The sequence below is a fragment of the Erpetoichthys calabaricus genome, chromosome 1 (genome assembly GCF_900747795.2).
Source record: "Erpetoichthys calabaricus chromosome 1, fErpCal1.3, whole genome shotgun sequence".
NCBI classification, from domain to species: domain Eukaryota; kingdom Metazoa; phylum Chordata; class Cladistia; order Polypteriformes; family Polypteridae; genus Erpetoichthys; species Erpetoichthys calabaricus.
In genome coordinates this window covers 277241728-277265913 of record NC_041394.2, presented here as the reverse complement: position 1 = coordinate 277265913, position 24186 = coordinate 277241728, and the positions used below count along the sequence as shown (strand labels likewise).

At 39.5% G+C, this 24186-nt stretch overlaps 1 protein-coding gene across 3 annotated transcripts in view; it reads right to left on the bottom strand.

The window, feature by feature from the left end:
- ppp6r2a (protein phosphatase 6, regulatory subunit 2a) overlaps nt 1-20111 on the bottom strand; it is a 176103-nt gene extending 155992 nt beyond the window's left edge. The window contains exon 1 of one of the 3 annotated variants that reach the window (XM_051935201.1): nt 19749-20111. The gene's annotated coding sequence lies outside the window, so the exon portion shown is untranslated. The remainder of the gene's footprint in view (nt 1-19748) is intronic. The other 2 variants (XM_051935215.1, XM_051935209.1) reach the window with 2 other exon arrangements.
- Between the last annotated feature and the right edge of the window lie 4075 nt (nt 20112-24186).

The following is a 24186-nucleotide window of genomic DNA, read 5'->3' as shown; positions in this document are numbered from 1 at the left end:
GAACAACCAGCAAAGTCCCTTGATAAAGTGTGATTCTTGGTATTTTTCCAAGTCAAATATACTGTAGGCCACTGGTGTTATTTGTTATTTTTATTAATAAAATGTTATTGTAGTTTTACTATTTAGTAACTATCAAATTTAACTTGACACTAAGATAAAATTCCTTAAAAACAAATATTTTTATTAATAAAAAATATAGTGCTACTAATAAAATCATTAAAATGAATACTATTAATAAAATGTGTATAGAAATATTTATCCCTAATACAATGCATATATATTCCATGTTTATCAGATCAAATTCTGTTGCAAATGATGATGTCATAGCGGTGACCCTGGTAACTCAATTACAAAACATAACAAAAGTGGCTGTCAGTAATTAAGACAGCATAACAGTAAAAATGACGAATAACAAATGAATAAACGACTGAAAAACTTAATGTACAGTAATCCCTCGCTATATCGCGCTTCACCTTTCACGGCTTCACTCTATCGCGGATTTTATATGTAAGCATATTTAAATATATATCGCGGATTTTTTGCTGGTTCGCGGATTTGTTGCTCAGTTCCTCAGCTTCCTCGGTTGGTTTGCCCAGTTGATTTCATACAAGGGCCGCTATTGGCAGATGGCTGAGAAGCTACCCAACTTACTTTTCTCTCTCTCTCTCTTGCTCTGACATGCTCTGCTCCTGTCTGAGGGGGTGTGAGCAGGGGGGCTGTTCGCACACCTAGACGATACGGACGCTCGTCTAAAAATGCTTTCACGTTGCTCCCTTCTGTGCAGCTGCTTCGTGAAGCGACATGCTGCACGGTGCTTCGCATACTTAAAAGCTCGAAGGGCACGTATTGATTTTTGATTGTTTGTTTTTCTCTCTCTCTCTCTCTCTGCTCCTGACGGAGGGGGTGTGAGCTGCTGCCTTCAACTGCTTTGTGCCGCGGTGCTTCGCATACTTAAAAGCCAAACAGCCCTATTGATTTGTTTGCTTTTCTCTCTCTCTCTCTGACATTCTGTGCTCCTGAAGCGCACTCCTTTGAAGAGGAAGATATGTTTGCATTCTTTTAATTGTGAGACGGAACTGTCATCTCTGTCTTGTCATGGAGCACAGTTTAAACTTTTGAAAAAGAGACAAATGTTTGTTTGCAGTGTTTGAATAACGTTCCTGTCTCTCTACAACTTCCTGTGTTTCTGTGCAAATCTGTGACCCAAGCATGACAATATAATAATAACCATATAAACATATGGTTTCTACTTCGTGGATTTTCACGTTTCGCGGGGGGTTCTGTAACGCAACCCCCGCGATCGAGGAGGGATTACTGTAGTCACAAAATGAAAAAAAAAAATTACACACACCAAAAATTAACCCAGCTATGGGAAAATTTATAAATGTATGTTCACTCATAACAGCTGCTTAACACTGATGCCACACAGATCTAAGTGGCTGTGCAGAATTGACATGTTCTCCTACATTTGGGTAGTGTTATCCAGTTTCCCTGCAAGGTCCAAAAGATGTGCATGTCACAATGTGGCCATTACGTTTTTTATTTTAATTTCACATCCTGAAAAAACACTTTGTTCTACTCCAAGACTTCAAATTTAAACTGTAGCTTACGTATTTTGGGCGGAGTGGTGGCTCTGAGGCTAGGGATCTGCACTATCAACTGGATGGTTGCCGGTTCGAATCCCGTAAATACCAAAAGGGACTCTGCTCTGTTGGACCCTTAATTTGCAATTGCTCTGTCCTGGGTATGACGTTATTCTGCATCCATCCCTGTATGTAGGACCTCTAACCTGCAGGGAAAAACTTGGGGGTTTGTGGCAGAATTGGCACTCCAGCCACCATAAAAAAAACTCACACTGTTCCACTCCATCTGAACTAGTGTGGTGCTGAGGTGTTATCCGTTGCATGGCTGCACTAGTGTCCTAACCTGGAACCTCAGTTGGTTTGTCGTGTGGTGGGTGTGGCAATGTGCTGTATCAGCGTGTGCTCCTAACCTCTCTCTCCTCTCTTACGTATGTTATACTGGCTGTTGTTTACGTTGTTGTTTGAAGTAAATCCATACTCTTCTTCCCTCACTAAAGGAACAAGTAGTGCCAATAATCTGTGATAAAAAGTAATTACTTCAGAGTTTGTTTTGCTGTCAAAGGCATGTTTTCAGAAATCAGAACCTTTTCATTCACTTCACTCTTTTTTTTACATTTTTAAATAATGCTTCAATTAAGAACAAAAGCTTCCAGGGAAAGTTAATACATACTAAGTTTGTGAAAATATAACTTTAGCTTCAAAAATACTTAACTTATCCTCTAATCACTAGTCAACAATAATTTAGTTTGAAAATCGTGGAACCACACAATGAATGCTTTCATATTTCACAGCCTTCAGCCATTTTCTTTAAAGAGAGGTGGCAGGAATTCAGGAACAGATTTTCTCAGTATATTTTTAAAATAATAGTTTACCACATTTTCCTTTCATCTGAATGCTTTCTATCAGCATGCTTATCTGAAACACGCAATGCTACTTGAAATACTTTGTCCTAGTACCTTGATTGCTGTCCATCGCATCCGTTTTTCCTGCAAAATTTTAAAGCAATGTAGAAAGCTCTCTATTTTGCTTACACCCTTTATGCAATACATTTTTTCTACAGAAAACACAGGTCATCAATTTATTTATTTACTAATCGTGGAAATCTTCAACATTTTCATATTGTTTTTTAAGTGATGGACTCACCCTAAGTGGTTACTCAACCACTTTAAATACTGTCCAAATAAGACAAACCGTCAAAGCCCCACAGGGTCTCCATCACACCCCAAACCTACATACGTCACAATGACAGTATGGCTGCTGTTAAGAGCATTCACAGATCTTGCATGTCATCTCAATTTCTAAGACAACTTTCACACAAAGATGCTACACCATGAAGATGAAAAAAAGCAGCCACCTATCAGAGTGCCTTTCCTTTCTCAAAATTAATTTTATGCAATACAAGGTTTTTTCCCCTCAACAAAGACAGAATCAAAATAAAACCATATTCAACTGCAAAAAAGATTTATAAATGGCCTAGTTAACACCTAGTCCATGTGTGTAGGGCAAATCTAGAGTACACTCACTCTAAGCAATGAATGTAACGTTTTTTGTCTAAAGGAATGCCCCATTAATAAACATGCAATTTAACAATGAGTCCTTTTTCTAAATGTTTGTGAAACAATCTAGTCTGAATAAGACACAATCCCTCTTTGCAAAGGCAGTCCATTCTATATGAACAACAAAAGTTAACCACCATGAGGAAAACTGGTTAAAAAGGCAGTGTTCACATGCAAGAAAAGCTTCTTTCAACTTGGTTGAAAGAATGAACCCCACACTTCTATTTCACTTTGATTCAATTCAAATCAGTTTTCTACAAGGGCCAATGGCTAAATGAAGGATGAATGTATCGGGGGTCTTAATCAGTGTGCAGTAATATACAGGAGAATGGTCTACAGTTATGTACGCAGGTTCTGCATCTCCTGAGAGCTAGTTGTTACACAGGATTGTAATGGTGATCCAAATTCACTTGTTTATAGGTGACCAGAACTCTTTTTCAACTAGGTTCACAGGGTGATCACTTAAAAAATTCAATAATAACCGTATAGGACATTAGTCATATTTTGAAGAGTTTCATGACTTTGTGTCACTGAAAATTGTATTCTTAGATAAGCATATGTCAAAGAAAAGCAAAAGCTTCTACCAATAATATTTCAGTCTGCATTTTTTGTTTTTTTTGCAAGTGCTAATGTTTTCATATTCAACTTAATTTATCATGAAAAGCATTATATTCAAACAAACAGAAAAAATATATATTTACATAGTCCAAATAAAAAAGGTTTCAGAAAGGCTGTTGCAATTATCATAAGCACCTAAAGGAATCTATTTAATTTATCAAAACTTATTCTATTCCTAAAGGCAGAAAACCAAGACCGACAAAGTAAAATGCAAATAAAATACAGTCTGCCTTACTAGGTATATTTGCTTTTCGTCAAGTAATTAACTGATCAATCAGTAAAAACATGATAGGAGCAAGAACTGCAACTTAACAGAGGTAGTCAAATGCTAATTCACATTAATAGGAGGACATGGCCTTGATGAAAGCTCCTGGAATTCATGGATTTATCCTGCCAGATATGAGCAATGTATTCTAGAATTGGCAGTGTAATGAATGTCACACTGGTTCCCTTCATATAAGTAGAAAAACGTTTGAATACCAAATATACCTAACATTATTTCACTGAACTGCCACTCTTCATGGCAATAGTGTAGAAATAATGTAAATGGATTTTTCAGTCTGATAATGGATCATGCCAAAAGGCTAAAAATAATAAAGAACCTTTCTAGGAACATACTGTATTAGTTAATTCACCTTAATACACTGGTCTGATCGTTATACAGTAAGAGCTCAGTTCCACTGAGCAGCTGTAGCACGAGTTATTTACACCAACTATGATGACAATGGGCTTAACATAGCTTAGTATTTCTGAATTGAGCATCTAACAGAATTTTAAATATATGCCCTGGTCAATTCAGACTGTACAGAGAGCAAATAGGACTATTTAATAATAATTTAATAATTATAATAGGACTGCTATAAAGTAACCAATAACCATTAAAGATTTAATGCTGCATATATAAAGCAACTAATTTCTAGCAACATTAAAAATATATACAATGCTTCTCTTGCTAATTATTCCATATACAGTAGGTGGCATTTTTGAGTGTTAGTTATGCTTCAGATATGAAACTATAAACCCCAAAATTATATTAGTCATACTGATACATTTTTGTCATAACAATCTTCTTCTACCTAAGAGGCCAGGTAACTAAAGCAGCTACTTCATCTTCTCCTTAATACAAAATACAGAAATAGTGAAGGACTTACAGAGACACACATTTTTAACCATTCTTTCAAGTAAAAAAAACTAAGCTACAGCTCAATAATGAAACATTACATTTGCCAAAAAAAGGAAATGACAATTAAAGTTTTAACTACACCATTAATTAGGTTTGTCGAAGCTAATTTTGCTTCTTTTCGACCTTATAACGAGCAACTGTAATAGATTTCTGTCTCAGGGGTACATTTTGTGTTAATTATATATAACACAACACAAGAGCCTAACAGGAAAGCTGCTACCAAGTTTGATTAACTTAAATCTGATTTTCTCAGTGAAAGAATGTGCCTGTTACATTTATGCACGAGTACAAATTACTTATGTACACATATAAATACTATACTGTATATTATACATAACAGTTCAATCGTAAATCTTTATGTATATAACTATTTCATTCAAAGCAACTTACTAGCCTCAAGTGCATAACTGCTCCCATATTTTTCCCATTTGAACAGAGCAACTAAAGTAACTTGGACAGGGTTATACAGAAATTCAGTGCTGGAAAATGAAATAGTGACACTGCAGTTATCTCTCAAAACACTCTAGGACTGTTTTCTGCAGGGCTACATGGAATAGATGATATGTGCAGATTCAGATACATTTTGTGGACAACTGCAGAAAAAAGTACCCTCAACAGAAGCCAAAGCTAGGAGCTATAAAATAAAAAAATAAAAGCTAAACACAACATGTATCATTCACAAGGCAATAGTAATACAGGTAGATATTAAAGTTACTGGTAGGTATCAAAGAATCTGAAATACATAAGGAAAATAGGCTGAAGATCCACAAATCCAGGAAAAACCTAAAATGAAAAGTACAGCATACAAGATTTCCACAACACCAAAAAATGTAAAATAAAAGAAAACAAAGCATGCTTCTGTTTATTTCAGTATGTTTTTCTTGTGATAGCTACATCAAAGTCGATACTAAGCAACATAATAAGGATCTAAAGTTGGCAACACAAAGGAGGATGAGGGGCCAGAGACAAAGTTCAAAACAATACCTGACAATTGTGGTTTACAACTACAACACCTTGGCCACTAGATCACACAGTATACAATGTGTTTTGGCAGAAATAACGGAATTAATCAGCCATGTTTGGTTTACTATTTGGCATATTAGGCTTTGTCCCATCAAAATGCTTGCAATAAGTGACCAAAAATACAAAAAGAATAATAAAAGAACATAAACCTCACAACAAAGGTGTTGTGGAAAGATCCCAAATGAATAACAATTATACGACACTGATGTATTATATTCCAAATAGTATACCTACACATTTACAACCTATGACAAGCAAACAGTTTTTATATATATATATATATATATATATATATATAAAACAAAAAAAATCTTCCTATAGTTGACATAATTTGGATACAAACTGTAAACAGCCACTGTGATTTTCTGCACTGTAGTGTACTGTGCTCGTAGCATCACTCTGAGAGAGGCCCGCCAAATCAACAAGCTAAATAAGGAGGCAGCCTCACCTGCGGGGCATACTCATGACCCACTGAACAGAATGATGGTCATTATGAATAATGCTGCACATCCTCTCTATGACACGGAGTACCTTTAGCCAACAAATTATGCAGCACTTGTGCATCTGGAAATGCTACTTGAGCTCCTTTACACCAAGGGCAAAGCACCTTTATGGACACCTACGTGTAATAGAATTCAAAATGTTTATAGCTCTAAGAATAAACAAGTTCTGAAATCTGTTGCTCTTTACCCTTGTGATCCTAAATCTTCAGCCTGATGGCAACAGCCAAAATTAAGGAAAGAGAGAATGGCTGCTGTTTGGCAGAACTGAGTTGGCCTTCTCTCTAACCTGTTTGTAATACAGCTCAGTGACAGCAGCCTGCTACAAACCAATACTGCTCATTTTTAAAAACTGTTGTTATTTAGATGATTTATATTCTTAATGTCGAGATTGCCAAACTAGCATAGAGAAGCAAATGAAACAATAGATTAAATAAATAGCTTATAAGAAAGTGTCATTATGGTTTTGTCCACTTTAAAACAATTGAATTGCCTAATAAAGAAAAATAATTTCTGCCCCTTCTTACAAATTCATTCTGCATTAAAATCCAAGTTTAGTCTGTTATTAATGATTGTCCCATTGTCCACAGTCTTCCCTTTTTATTAAAGTTGAAGGAATGGGAGGATGGGAACACCCAAGATGTACAACTATGTCTTTTAAGTTAAGACTATATCACATTAGGCAACTTTTCCAAATGATTTTCAGCCATAGCCTTCACTTATATAATCTTAACAAGGTAGGCGGCAGCACACTCTCATAAAGCCAAAGGCCTAATGTGACATACCAAACGACCGACTCTAACTAGCCTACAATTCCCTCCAATAAAATCAAATAGGTCTGATTTTTCTTTAATTTCTCACTGAGAAATCAGGTAGTAGATATGTGTGTATATGTGAGTTCCACTGATGAAGGTACTCTCTGCTGTATTACCTCCATTCAGGCCGATTAGGAGGAGTGGCACGAAGACCCCAAGATGAAAATAAAACCAAATGATGAAGATAAGAATAAATATTATGAATGTTTACTTCCCTGCAACACCTGTTTGAATCAGAATTAACTCCCAGAAAAGGATAAACAAATATAAAAGAAAGTAATTAAAAAGTAACAAAATTTAACTAAACCCTGTGCTAACCAATTCTGCTTCTGGTCGCTACGCGCATCCTAAAGGCTCATTTATACTTCACGCACAGAACGCGTATGCATCATGGCTGCCACGCGTTCCCAGCATTCATTTGACACGTCCTCTGAGCAGGTCCTCAGAAATTAATGGGGCACAGCATGATAAAAGTCGGAACATGACGTCAGAGTCTCTGTTTACTATCTACATGTGACAGAAAGCCGCTATGCGGATCCTACGGGATCGATGTGCGTGCTTCGATGTTTCATGAATGATTCGATGTGGTGAAGCAAAATGCCGACATACAGATGCATTCGTGGTGCTTTTATATTCAAGCGTCACATATTCCTTATTGTAATGACACGATACATTTTAAAAGTCTCACATACCATCTACTATGTCGTGTTTTTTCATTTTTTGCAACTTCACAACAGCAACATAATGTACAGCGCTGTATTTGAGCCACTGTGAAAAAAATTAAGGACATGGTGAAAACGTGTATTTTGTGATTAAAAGTGGAAATTTCAACTTTAATCTCGAAATGTCCACTTTAACCTTGTAGTTTACGTTATCAATAAAGCAGACCATCGTAAACATCATCCCAGTTTTTAATTGCTACGGCAAGCAGCAATAGATCACCACACAGAACACATTAAATGTATGATATTCCAACCCTCTGCAAATTTAGAATCTTAAGATTTATACTTGATATTACTTTCATGATGAAATGCATTAAAGTGTGTATGCTACATTTTACAGATAAATTGTTAATTTTGTTTAAATAATGAATACTGTTAATAATTACACACATGACGGCGACATGGTGGCGGAGCAGTAGCACTGCTGTCTCGCAGGGAGTCACGTCGCTGGTATTCCCTGTTTGGATTCCACATTGTGCTCCGGTGTCGTTCCAAAGATATGCAGATTTGGGGATTTGGTTCCGCTAAAATGACTCCAGTGTATGTGTGTGCTTGTATTCACTTTGCAATGAGCCGATGAGCTGAGGCCCCGTCCAGGGATTGTTTCTGCCTCGTGCCCTATGCTTGCTGGAATGGACATCCCTGGATTGATGGATTTAATCATTAAACATCCTTTTCAGAGATATTGCGGTAAGGTGTCATCGGAATTTAATGGATGTTCCAGGCAATTCACAACACCGAGAAGCCGAACCTGTTCTCGCCGTGATAATATCTCGCACTGCCACCTGCTGGATTCCTCCAAATTTATGTAAAGTATGCGCGCAAGTAGATACAGAAAATGGACGTAGAGACATCACTTCAAATGTCACGAAATCTGCAAACTTGTTTTTAGAATAAGATGCTGTCCTAAATATACACAGCATGCGATAGAAATGAAGGAGTACTCAAACTGGCTAAAACCAGTTCAGAGTTATGTTTAACCAAAGGGTCTTGCAGTCTTCTATAGTGGGGAAGGGGTATATATCTCCATTACTTCACTGCACTATTGTAAATATTCAGTGGAGAGCTTCTCATGCAAACAGTAATTCTTTGTTCTTTTTCAGTTTGACATCAAGTAGCCATAAACGTTAGATAATTGATATTGTCCTGTCTTTTTTGAGAACAAATCCATAGCCAGCTGATTTATTTAATCACAAATTAGACCTTCTGTCACAAAGAAAATAAGGAAACACAGTAGGACTGAAAATAATAGAGAAAGAAAAAAACAATTTTAATTTTAACCAGACTGAATTCGTATTTATAATTGAGCAAAACGGTATTTGGGCAAAACCCTAATTAAGGCAATAGGGTTAAAGACATGAAGGCTTAACTTGCGGTTCCACATTTTCCGTTTCACTGTGGATGTATAACTGAGAGGTCCCTGTGGTATACTGGCACCCTGTCCACTGGGTCGTTTTCTGCCTTGCACCTTGTGCTTCTGGGATAGCCTTTGACCCTTGCGACAACACTATAAAGGACTAAGTGGATTTCAAGATGTTATGAAATAAGAAACTTTGATAAAATTGAAAACCTAACAATGCTACAGAATGTATTTAATGTAACACCATATAACACCAAATTAAACTTTTCTATAAAAATTTTATTAGAGGTTTTGGTAGATGCAAACAAAGGACATAAATGTATTAAGCAGTACAGGACAACAATCATTGTTAATGTAACATAGAACTTTTAACATGGAAGACTATTGATTATTATCAACAAAAAAGTTATGACTTTTGGACATACAGTAGTTCAGTCTTTCAACCAACCTGAAAAGGATGGTATGAGATTTTTCAATACAAATATAAATTTGAGAGCATATTTCCTGTGGAAGGTAAATTATAAAGCATTTTAAATTTTACACTGAATTACGGACAGCTTATGTTCAGAGATCTATGTCTCTGCATGAGTTAAGCAGGAGTCACTCTTTGCTTTTTTTTAAAACACAACTCACTCGGCAAGATGCTTGGCAGCTGAATGTTATGGAGATCGATCAAAGTATGTATACACAACAAGAGTTTTCAGGTGTAACATGAGAACTCTTAGGTCTGGTAAAAATGTTACTATTATTTAGATTAACTGTAATGTCAGCAGAAAATCAGTATAAACACATAATGGCTGAAATGAGCCACTTACATCCTTTGAGTAGCTAGGAAGGCACTATATAAATGTAATTAATTTATTAATTGTCTATGTACTTATTTCCAAATATTCATCTGTATATTAAAACTTTAAGTAGTTACAGCCGACATTATATAAATATAACATTTTGCTGCATAAGCTTTCTTCCAAAAAGAAAGTATTCTTATTCTGACACTGTGTAAATTGGCTTTTGGAGTGAGCTAAAAAGTGAAAGAGAGAAAAAGAAAAAACAAAGACTTCACTCCCTAGATTCCTGTATTGAATATTATGCTTTCTGCCACATTTAAAAAATCTGGTTCATTATATTACTATATTATATAATCGGCCCATCATCCACGTCTAACCATTGAGGAAAAATGTCTGGAGACACGTTATAACACATCTTCGATCCTACTTCATTATCTGTCAATATGGAGTCAGACAACACAGCTTAATTCTCAACAGTATCTTAAGACCAAGAATGACATCCACTACAGTGCTTTCACTGTGAACATCCTGAAATAGAAAGCAAACACCGCTGCAGCAGCAACAGAAACTCTTGATTTTGACAACTTCAGAAATGTATTTCTGTAACACAAGTACTACATCAGCATTCTTTCCTGCTACGTTCACGACAAGAATGGATAAAGGAGATCTGGACTATGCCCTGTGCTTTTTCTTCTGTTTCCAGATGATCAGGCCTGAAGTACGGCATCAGATCACCATGTAAGTAACACCACAGTACAGAAAAGAAAAGAAAACATAAAAGCTTTGCAGTTCACAGTCATATGTCACTAACCCAAAGAAATAATGCAAACAGATTTCTACCCTGGAAGCTCCACTGTCATAATATCTGAATTACACCTAAACAATGCTGTTTCTCTATTATATTTTTCATCAACATTCTGATTTTTCTTATTTTCCAACCAATTAATTTACATTCTAATAAATTAATCTAAAAGTTTTTACTCTCAATCAGGTTTAATGGCATTTAGTTATAAGTTACAATCCTATTCCATCTTGATCCCAGGGACCTCTACAGACTTTTGACAGCGACACCCATTACAATATATGCCTGTTGTACATTCTATCAGTGAATCTATCTTTATTTTGTGTCATTAAAAGAACAAAAAAATCATTTTTTCCAAGCCAAAAAAATGTATAACACAGTACAACTCAATGACATTACAAGGCAGGAAAAGGTAGTGTTGATAAATTTACTGTAGCAATAAATAATTACAACAATTAGATTAGGTAACCTTTATTAATTCCATGGGGAAATTCAAATGCATACAGCAGCAGAAACATAACAAAATTGGAATACAGACTCACAAGTCAGGTAATACATCCAATCAATTGAGTACATCAGGTGGAAGCACTGAATTTTCTGATAGCAGTGGGCAGAAAAGACCCTTAGGGGCGCTTCTTAACACATCGTGGTGGAATGAATCTGTGGCTGAAAATGCTCCAAGAGATCACCTCCTGGAGGGGACAGAGGTGGACTTTTCATGATGGCATCCAGTTTTGCCATTATCCTCATTTCGTGTAAGAATTGATAAACAGAACAGTGATGCTAGCGTAATATGTTAAAATATAGAATCAAAAGTATCAGCTCTAAAACAAGGTGAGAAAACACAGGTCTTCACACTCTATATGAAAAATTCACAAGAAATTCAAAACAAATAAATAAGAATGCAGTATGGAAGTAAACATAAGAACTGACAAACTTAAGCCTTGCATTAACAATTCAGAACAAACCTTCCATTTACTGTTTGTGTTCTACACCATTTAAATAGGTTGTGGTCTAGAGTTAGAGCCTATCCCTGCAACACTAAGCACTAACCTTGTTTGGGGTAGTAGTCTATTAAAGAGCATATTCATCAATACATCTAAACCTCCTTAACAGAATTTTAGTGTTATGTAGAGCCTAAAATCCAATCTAAGTGTGAGTTGCCATGTGGGATGATCTACCACAAGGCAAAGGGTGGGAGTTAGGTGGAAAGAAAGTCATATAGCAATCATCAGCGATTTTCAGTAGTAGCCTTCATTTACATTACTGCATGTGCCTGTGGCAGCCAGTCATGTACTATGACATCCCCAGAAACTCATTTATAGCTGTCTGTGATCTGTCACAAAAAAATCAAACAACTTTGATGCTGCTGCAAGTTATATTGATGGCTTACTGTATCTAAGGGCCAACAATGAGCTCTCAGATGGAAGTACAATGCATACAATGCAGCTGTAAGGAAAGAAGATGAACAGGTGTTTTGAATCATACAAACACTAAAAAGACTCATTTGTCCCATGTCTCATGTATGTCATACCATGAAACAATGGAAAAAAGAAAAAGGCAGAGACTACTCCTGAAATGATCATGCTTAGAAAACATGTGTTCAGCCACCTCTGCTCTTTTGCAGCACATTACCTGCATGTTCAAATGTGGCGATTTTGTGATAAATAGGAATCGGAGACTGTACTGAAAAGTCATGAGCAATTCATGTCATCTGTCATGTCTGGCTATAGATAGTCGAGTAATCTGACATCCTCAAGATGATGAGATCCAGAAAGTGCAGTCATGAAGTCTGATTTGGACTCAAAGTAATGTCATGTGCTGCTGCTCTAAAGAAAGGTTTACATAAAATTTCCAACTGTGACTCCACTGATCTTTAGAATAAATAAGACCGATGCAGTTGACGATGGCAAATGTCAGTGGTAGATATAAAGGATGCCACGGACAAACTTAGATGCCTTTCACCTGGCACTGGGGGGAGTTATGTAAGTTACTGGCACATTGTCTACAGTGTTGCAAAGTGATCCATGGGCCTCATCTTCTACCTCTACAGAAACTTTCGACAGATGTGCCTTAAAGATCAGTGTTCGGTCCACTTCTCTTTTCTCTCTACATTAATTTCTTAGACAATGTCACTTCTTCTCACGGCTTCTCCTGCCACCTCTATGCTGATGAAGCACAGATCTTCTTATTTCACTCTTACAACCCACAGGTTTCAGCCAAAATCTACAGCTGCCTCTCTGCCAACTCATCATCGATAAATGATCATCACCTTAAACTTAACCTTTCAAAGTCAGATATCTTTTACTAGCCCCTGATTCTTCTTCCTCAGGTTGTTTTTAAGCATCACCCTTGAAAATCTCAAAATTTCACCATCAGTCCCAGTCGAACATACAATATATCTTCAATGACCTAGTCCTGTCTTTTCTTTCTTCATAGTCTTTAGAGGATATTTTTTTGTTGTTCTTTATTTCACGGTACACAATTTCTTTTATTAGGAATTTGTTAGTTTTCGCATACCCCTTGGGGTCAAAGCACAGGGTCACCCATTGTACAGCACCCCTGGAGCAATTGCAGTTTAAGGGCCTTGCTCAAGGGCACAACAGAGTAGGATCTCTTTTGGCAGTAATGGGGATTCGAACTGGTAACCTTCTGGATACCAGCGCAGATCCTTAGCCTCAGAGCCACCACATCAACCTTTCCTCACTATTTATTCCACACAACTCTTTGTTCAGGCACTGATTCTTCCTCGGCTGGACTATTCCAACACTCTACTGGTGGATCTTCCTTCAACTGCTACCAGACTTCTTCAGCTCCTTCAGAATGCAGCTGCTCGACTGGTATTCTCCATTTCTCATTTCACTCCTACTACTGCTCTGCTTAAGTCTCTCCAGTGGCTTCCAGTTGCTACAAGGACCCAGTTCAAAACGATGGTCTTGACCTACAGTTCTCTGAACGGTTCTGCTCCTCAGTATCTCCAGTCCTTGGTCTCTCTTAATATCCCTTCAAGAAGACTCTCTTCTGCCTCTGCCTGTCTGCTGATCATCTGTCCCCTTGCTAGACATACCAAGTTTAGACAATTTTTCTCTGTTCTTGCTCCAAAGCTGTGTAATGATCTCCCTTTGTCTTTCAAACTTCATCCAATTTATTTGTGTTTAGAAGTCTTTTGAAGACACACATTTTCATTACATACTTTGGGTCTGCTTATCTTCTCTCCAACAGGATTGCTGCTGTTGTACTGACAAAGGTTTTAGGATACGGATTGTTCTCTTAGTCTAGTTCCTGGGATAATTACACAGTAATTGCTTGTGTTTGCTTCTTTATCTTGTTCTCTGTTGCTCTGAGGCTTGCACTTTCATTCTTTTATCTATTATAACTTTCTTTGTAAGGTACCTTGGATAAAGGTATCTTGAGATTATTATTGTTTATTTAGCACAGACATGTAATGTTGACTGCGGTGGGTTGGCACCCTGCCCAGGATTGGTTTCCTGCCTTGTGCCCTGTGTTGGCTGGGATTGGCTCCAGCAGACCCCCGTGACCCTGTGTTCGGATTCAGCGGGTTGGAAAATGGATGGATGGATGGATGGATGGATGTAATGTTGAAACAGGTAGTAGAATTGATCTATTAAACCAACATCAGGGTAACTGACACTCCCATTAAGTGACAGTGTCTAATCAATTACTAGGATTGCAGAAGTCAGGGCTCATTGTATTCTTTTAGTGTATTTAAAACCTATTGTTTTTGGGTAAGACATGTTGCCAAAGTAAATGCATTTCTGTATTGCAAGCTTCATGGCCATAACTGTAATCTATAAATTAATTACCCTCACTCCCATTTCACCATGCAAAACACAAAGAATCATGCTGTGTCTTACAGCATATACTGTATACTGCACAAAACAAAATGCATGCAGCATAGGTGCAAATAATATACAACACTCCACACTTGATATCCCAGTGATAATGATATTATTAATAATTGACAAAAATTTCATTTTACTTAACTTCAGTCACTTATCAAATATCTTTTGACAATTTATTGTACTCTCCAAATATTTTCCTAAATAATCTGGATTAATGAGACTATTCTGAAGCAATGGGTCATCAGCCACACACATACATCATTAGGTAGAACCAGAAGATAGTTCTTCAGGTTATATCCAAAAATCAGAATATTTTCTTTATCATATAATGTTACAAACACTCCCACGTACACATTTAAAATGCAAGCATTTTGCTTTTGTCCTGTGGACATATTAAACAAAGAAATATGAAAAGAAAATATTTTGCCAACCAGACACAAAAAAGAAAATAAATCAACTTTTCCTAAATGATCAGTTGTTTTACAGCTGGCACCTTCCCTCCACCTTTGCACTGCAGCATGTATTTTGCTTCATGAAGTCTCTAAATGTAAACTCAGTTTTCCTTGTGTAAAATTATGAAAATATTGTATTTATACATGCATGAGAGTAATGTATCTGTACAGCAGCATCTATTGTTTTGCCATGAGGCTGGTCAGTACTTCGTAATACAGTAGGTAAGCAATACACTAGAAGTAAAAGTAAACCAAAAGGTGAACTAAATTATTTTTTAAAAAGCACATTTTTAAAAGCATACCATTGCTTTTATTAACATTATTGCAAAATGGGCCTGCACCTTTACCCATCGTGACTTACAATTTTAGGGTACACTACAACTGTTTGCATGTTTTTCTTAACAATTGGGATAAAGATGGTTTAAATAACTATTTGGCTTTAATGTGATTTCCAAGTCTTTTTGTAACTACCCAATACACAAACATTGCAATAAATCCGAATTAAACTGAATTGCTTAGCACTGGCTTATTCAAATGGTGACCCCGGGGCCACATGCGGCCCCGAAAGCAATCTCTGTGTGGCCGAGCTCATGGATACACCAGAAACGCCACACAAAACACATTTCGACCTCCAAAACCATTTGCTACCTCATCACCCTGATCCTGCGAGTCAGCTCTCTAGGGAGGTGCTCTAAGCCCTCACAAAGTGTTTCCACCAAAACAACCCCCCACAGCCCATGCAGTAGAGAAACATCATCATATCAGCATAATAAAGGTGCGTAACAAAGCCCTGCCTAATCACACAGTGTGCAGTAGACGTTGTATTCATGTGCGTTAGTTACTGTTAACACTTGTTATGGGTTTGTACACCGATAACATTGATAGTTGTTTTTTATTCTGTTAAATGTCCTTTATGATGTGCCTGGGTCATTATATATATATATTTATATACAGTGGAACCTCGGTTCACGAACGTCTCGGTACACGTACAAATCGGATTACGACCAAAAAGTTCGCCAAACTTTTGCCTCGGTTCACGACCACACACTCGGTATACGAACAAACCAGTTTCCCTTTCGGTTTGTACATGTTCAGTCTCTCCCTGTGCATTTCCTGTGCAGTGAGCAAGAGAGAGAGAGAGAGAGAGAGAGAGAGCGACACACACACACACAGGCAGCGTGAGACAGAGACAGACGCACACAGGCAGCGCCAAAGAGAGAGCCGCGCACACACACAGGCAGCGCGAGAGAGAGGGCTGGACTATTAAGGTAGGAAGGCAGTTAAGGAATGCACTGGGCTTGATTTTGTTTTCACTTCTGTTTACAGCGATCGGTTCGTAGCTTGCATTGTTGCAATGTTACTTTTCTTGGTGGTTTATTAAATTACGGATTTTTTCAAATGTTCATTTTTTTCCCTGTGCTTAAAACTCATTAAAAAAAAAAAAGTGTTTTTAGCCAGCGGTTGGTAGCGCTATAGCGCAAACTCTTGCAGTGTTAGTTTTCTCTGTTGTTCAAGGTTTTCTCAGTGTTATTCAATGTTTTTACATTTAGTTTACTATTACGCTGTGCATTCTATGGTTTAATTAACAATATTTGTGCTTAAAAACTTAAAAAACATATATATTTACATACAGTTCGTATGGTCTGGAACGGATTAATTGTATTTACATACAATCCTATGGGGGAAATTGCTTCGGTTCACGACCAAATCGGTTTACGACCAGAGTTTTGGAACGAATTATAGTCATGAACCGAGGTTCCACTGTGTGTATATATATATATATATATATATATATATATATATATATATATATATACACAGTGACACAATGGTAGTGCTGGCACCTCACAATAAGAAGATCATGGGATCAAGTTCAAGGTCCTTGCTTTGTGAGAAGTGACAAAAGCTCTATATAAATGTAAAGAATTATTATTATATGACCAAATTATTAATTTTATTTCAAAAGGGAAACAAATGTTATTGCTAATACTGTGCACTATTTTTGTTTTTATGCACTATGGGATGTGCGGATAGCGTGATGTCGCACCCACCACACAGATATGACCAAAATGTTGTTTTTTTTTTTTTATTATTATTTCAAAAGTGGAGAAAAATGTATTGCTACTAGAATTGTAATCAATATTTTTAATAAATCATGATAATTTGTACAATTTAATACAAATATATACTGAAGTTCTGACAATGAATTATTAAAAAGAGAATAACTGAATGTAACTAAAGAGTTAACTAAATGTTGTTTTAAGTCTAGGCATGTAAGGCTTTTGCATGTTCTTAGAGGAGCCACCAATGTAGTTATTAAGGTTAAAATGAAGTCAATGAATAATGAGCACCCCTATTATGAGACGGTGATAAGATCAATGGGAAAACCTGTAGGACACGCCTAGTAATGAAGTGATGTTTAGTATAATGGAAGAATCAACGTGTATACAAAGTTACTGGTGGCTGTAGTCAATTGGCAAAGACAGAATTCTGCATATTAAGAGTCAGATCACGTTATGTACTGTATCAGATAAGGTAACTCTGATAAAAAAAAAGTATAAAAGAGAATGAATTGATTAATTAATTGCTCACTCCATGGACCAAGACATTTGTGGATATCTGTGTGCAAATAAAGAATTGTTCAGCATTTTCATCTGACTCTGTGGCAGACTTCTTTGAAAACAGAGGAAAGTTTTCCCCCAACACTACTACCTCATATTCTGTCCAATTATACCTTTTTCATTGCTTTTTATGCACATTTTTATGTGCCTGTGTCAGATGTGACCAAATTTAAAAGGGAAACAATGAATAACATCACTTGTTTTTCAATACTTTTATTCGTGTTGGTTTAAAATTTGTCATTATCTGCTACTTACCGGCTACTGAAAATGTCTCACCCAGCTAAATGTCTTGGTTTGAAAATCTGGCCCAACTGAATTTGTTATTGAATAGCCTTGACTTAGGATCACAGATTGAATTTAAGCAACCTTGTGATTCAAAGGAGTGCATCAAAATTTGTTCCTCATGTATCGGTATCTGCTAATAGTGGAATAAAAAGAAAAATGTATCAGCATTGTATCCAATGTCAAGATTATTACAATACATTATGTCAATATAATGACACACGTATTAGGAACTTAAACAAGACTGCTCAATGAACTCTGCACTGTGTGCAGTGTAGAATTTCAGGCAAATGTGAATACTGATACTGCAGTGAGCAAATGTGACACAGGAAAAATCAATTATTATTATCCTGCGCGAAACTGTGTATCGTTTCATGCTTTCTTTAGAGTGTAAGACCTAAGCCACTACTGCCAGGTTTAAATTAATGGGAGATTTAAAAGTTGCAAGTTAAAGCCACTTAAAATGGTATAGGAAAAGAATTAACACTCTTCTTACAGTACACAGTACTCAATTAACAGATGCTGCAGCATACTAAAGTTCAGTGGAGTTCATTCTAAGCAGTTAATTGTAGAAGGCACAGCTCTAAAAAGCAAAGCTGGAAGCGACTTGCAGTACACTTCGTTATCGAGTGGGCTTGAGATGGCGCACTCTGTGAAAGGCGCTATATAAAAGGTTGCTCGAAGTAATTAACCATTCTAGGTACCCCATCTCCAGGCATGTCTGTTCCATACATATGAAATAAATCACTGTAATCCTTACATGGGTTAATAATAAGAATGTATTACTGCTTACTGCGCATTTTTCATTTCATGTTCCCTTACAGCCACTAAACAAAAATCTGGCTCAATCTGCAAAGCTCTGCACAGTACAAACCTGCGACACACAGGATTCATCCGCCAGACATTTCGCCGTTCATCATTCCACAAGTACCAATCTGAACCTGTCTCACTTCTATCGAGTAAGCCCAGCGCAGTTACTGAATATACATAGACAAATCATGGTCTCTACAGCGCTCACGGCACTCTTAAGATCTTCTACCAGGCCAGTGCCCTAACCCCCAAGGCTCTCCCGAGTCCTTCTCTTTCTTTATTTCATGTCCTTTACACACTGTGACTGTAAAAAGCTCCTCTACGGAGCTCAGAAGTGGTTTGCTCACGCTTGGCTGCTCATGAACTTTCTCTTCAGCCTGAATGACGAGTAGGTCAAGTGCCCATCCTCCGCCCCCACCCCACAAAAAACAGCGATGGGTGATGACCCCCTCCTCCGCCTCACTCCGATCCAATCCACCTCCGCACGGCGGGGGAGGGCCTGACGAAAACAAAATTGTCTCCGAAAAGTAAAGCCACGTTCTTTCCGAGTGACAGCTCGAGCTCCCCAAGTGGGTGCTTTACCTGTGCGCCGTAATATTCCACTAGCCACGCTGGTAAATAACTGGTGAAATGATAATAATAACGAGGGGGGAAACGTGCGAGTACTATGTTTGCTCCAAATAAAGTAATGCTTAACACTTCAAGCTACAGGAAATTCGCCCGCAGAGATCGTATTGGTCAAAGGACGTTTTGTTCCTCATGATGCTTACCTTAGAAATGCAGGACAATTCCTTCGCATGCAAGCCTCCAAGAAACTGTTCTTACAGGGGGTGGCGGGGGGGCGTAATTCCTCCGGCGCTAAACCCCCTCCAGTAAACAAACAAACAAGCGCAGATATATCCGTCTGATATAAGGATCTTGCTCATTCGTTTTTCTATTTCATGCAAAGTTTTTTTTTTTATCCTAATTATTCCCCTTCTTCTTCCTATGTTCTCAATCCTGACCACTGCTTCCAGGCTTGTGCAAGAAAAAAATATTCTCTCTTATATTCGGATCAAAATGGCGGTCGCTTGCCTAGAGCGCGTGCCCCGGCGCTCGCGCGGCGTCCACGGGAGCGTGCATGCGCGGACTCGGCATCCCGACTTTGGTTTGTTTATTATGATGCGTTTTTGCTTCCCCTTTTCTCTTTGCTTCTTCCCCTTCTGACTTCGAGAAAATATTCAATTCAACGCGATCAGTTTAAAAAGTAATTTATGATATTTAGATCTGATTTGGTCCATATATATAGTTTTCAATTAACAATAGATACACGGCATATGTATGCACAAGAGAGCCGATGTTTCGTGGGGGCTGAATTTTACACCATTTTTGGGCCCCTCTTTAAGAAAAAGAAGAGGTTGTTGCAAATAGAAAATTGGGTATGAGAATTAATATTTATTTAGAATGAGAAAAGAAACTTCATGCTAATTTAAAATTTACAATTACAAAAAATCTGAAATAGCATAAACTGCCATATAGAAATAGATATGGAAGAATGGAAAGAGATATGGAACAAGATGATCCGCTGTGGCAACCCCTAACGGGTGCAGCCGAAAAAAGAAAAAGAATAAACTGCCCTAATCTGGAGTCTTAAGAAACGTAATGATTTACTTAATGAGGTTGAAGTACATAATAAACAAGAATAGATCCATCTATCCATCCATCCATCCTCTTCTGCTTATCCGAGGTCGGGTTACGAGGGCAGCAGCTTGAGCAGAGATGCCCAGACTTCCCTCTCCCCGACCACTTCTTCTAGCTTTTCCGGGAGAATCCCGAGGCGTTCCCAGGCCAGCCAGGAGACATAGTCCCTCCAGCGTGTCCTGGGTCTTCCCCGGGGCCGCCTCCCGGTTGGACGTGCCCGGAACACCTCACCAGGGAGGCGTTCAGGAGGCATCCTGATCAGATGCCCGAGCCACCTCATCTGACTCCTCTCGATGCGGAGGAGCAGCGGCTCTACTCTGAGCCCCTCCCGGATGACTGAGCTTCTCACCCTATCTTTAAGGGAGAGCCCAGACACTCTGCGGAGGAAACTCATTTCAGCTGCTTGGATTCGCAATCTCGTTCTTTCGGTCACTACCCATAGCTCATGACCATAGGTGAGGGTAGAAACATAGATCGACTGGTAAACTGAGAGCTTTGCCTTGCGGCTCAGCTCCTTTTTCACCACGACAGACCGATGAAGAGCCCGCATTACTGCGGACGCCGCACCAATCCACCTGTCAATCTCACGCTCCATTCTTCCCTCACTCGTGAACAAAACCCCAAGATACTTGAACTCCTTCACTTGAGGCAGGATCTCGCTCCCAACCCTGAGAGGGCACTCCACCTTTTTCCAGCTGAGGACCATGGTCTCGGATTTGGAGGTGCTGATTCCCATCCCAGCCACTTCACACTCACCTGCGAACCGATCCAGAGAGAGCTGAAGATCACGGCCTTATGAAGCAAACAGGACAACATCATCTGCAAAAAGCAGTGACCCAATCTTGAGTCCACCAAATCGGACCCCCTCAACACCCTGGCTGCGCCTAGAAATTCTGTCCATAAAAGTTATGAACAGAATCGGTGACAAAGGGCAGCCCTGGTGGAGTCCAACTCTCACTGGAAACGGGTTCAACTTACTGCCGGCAATGCGGACCAAGCTCTGACACCGGTTGTACAGGGACTGAACAGCCCTTATCAGGGGGTCCGGTACCCCATACTCCCGGAGCACCCCCCACAGGATTCCCCGAGGGACACGGTCGAATGCCTTTTCCAAGTCCACAAAACACATGTAGACTGGTTGGGCGAACTCTCATGCACCCTCCAGGACTCTGCTAAGGGTGTAGAGCTGGTCCACTGTTCCGCGACCAGGACGAAAACCACACTGTTCCTCCTGAATCCGAGGTTCGACTATCCAACAGACCCTTCTCTCCAGAACCTCCGAATAGACTTTTCCAGGGAGGCTGAAGAGTGTGATCCCTCTGTAGTTGGAACACACCCTCCGGTCCCCCTTCTTAAAGAGGGGGACCACCACCCCGGTCTGCCAATCCAGAGGCACTGTCCCTGATGTCCATGCGATGTTGCAGAGACATGTCAACCAAGACAGTCCTACAACATCCAGAGCCTTGAGGAACTCTGGGCGTATCTCATCCACCCCCGGGGCCCTGCCACCAAGGAGTTTTTTGACCACCTCGGTGACCTCAGTCCCAGAGATGGGGGAGCCCACCTCTGAGTCCCCAGGCTCTGCTTCCTCATTGGAAGGCATGTTAGTGGGATTGAGGAGGTCTTCGAAGTACTCCCCCCACCGACCCACAACGTCCCGAGTCGAGGTCAGCAGCGCACCATCCCCACCATATATAGTGTTGACACTGCACTGCTTCCCCCTCCTGAGACGCCGGATGGTGGACCAGAATCTCCTCGATGCCATCCGAAAGTCGTTCTCCATGGCCTCCCCAAACTCCTCCCATGCCCGAGTTTTTGCCTCAGCAACCACCGAAGCCACATTCCGCTTGGCCTGCCGGTACCTATTAGCTGTCTCCAGAGTCCCACAGGACAAAAGGGACTGGTAGGACTCCTTCTTCAGCTTGACAGCATCCCTCACCGCCGGTGTCCACCAACGGGTTCGGGGATTGCCGCCACGACAGGCACCGACCACCTTACGGCCACAGCACCGGTCAGCCGCCTCAACAATAGAGGCACGGAACATGGCCCATTCGGACTCAATGTCCCCCACCTCCCTCAGGATGTGGTCGAAATTCTGCCGGAGGTAGGAGTTGAAGCTACTTCTGACAGGGGGCTCTGCCAGACGTTCCCAGCAGACCCTCACAACACGTTTGGGCCTACCAGGCCTGACCGGCATCCTCCCCCGCCATCGAAGCCAACTCACCACCAGGTGGTGATCAGTTGACAGCTCCGCCCCTCTCTTCACCCGAGTGTCCAAGACATGTGGCCGCAAGTCCGATGACACGACCACAAAATCGATCATCGAACTGAGGCCTAGGGTGTCCTGGTGCCAAGTGCACATATGAACACCCCTATGCTTGAACATGGTGTCTGTTATGGACAATCCGTGACGAGCACAGAAGTCCAATAACAAAACACCGCTCGGGTTCAGATCAGGGGGGCCATTCCTCCCAATCACGCCCTTCCAGGTCTCACTGTCATTGCCCACGTGAGCATTGAAGTGTCCCAGCAGAATGAGGGAGTCTCCAGAAGGTATGCCCTCTAGCACCCCCTCCAGGGACTCCAAAAAGGGTGCATACGCACAAACAACAGTTAGGACCTGTCCCCCCACCCGAAGGCGGAGGGAGGCTACCCTCTCGTCCACCGGGGTAAACCCCAATGTACAGGCTCCAAGTCGGAACAAGAATAGATGCATCATATATTAAAATGTGTGCGTCATTGTAAATGTTTAAAGTCTAAATATTCAGAAATATAATAGAAATTTGTAATTTTTCACATCATATTCAAATTCACTAACCTTGAAATAGCCTAAACCAACATTCCACATGTGTATGTTTGAAATTTGACTATTTTAACCTTCACGGAGTGGCTCTTAGTGGGCTAGGACCACTGGTAAAGAATAAAATATCAAAGATACTATATTCATGATTGGCAACCTCAAAATGGCATAAAGTGGCACTCCACAAGCTTGTATTACCATTCCCTTTTTTTAAAGTTTTGTGAAAAGGGGTAACTTTGACTCATATCCTAATGGGGGGTGAACCCCTGGGTTTGATTGATGTGGCATGCACAGCTTCAAGTCCTTCTGATCAGTTTGGCTGAAAGGACATATTGGTTTACTCTTTATCAGAAGGGTGTAATTTTCTGCACAAAATATGGTAAAAAAAATCTAAAAATCTGTGTTTTAAAAATCTTGGGGGCCAAAAATTGGGAGCGGGCATAAAAACTCAATGTGTTGCATAACTAGACATCAAGATGAGTCAAGTGATATATCATATGGTTGGGCGGGGGGGGGGGTTCTTGTTCCGGTGAGAGTCAGAAGGAGCCAAAAAAATGAAGTAATTTCAAAGCATTCATAAGTAGTTCTTACAGTTTACAAACGTGGTGGGCAAAGTGGTTAAGACATGAACTTCAAACCTTGAGGTCCTGGGTTCAGATCCTGCTACTGAAGCCATGTGACAAGGAGCAAGTCACTTCACCTGCATGTGCCCCAATTGGAATAACAAA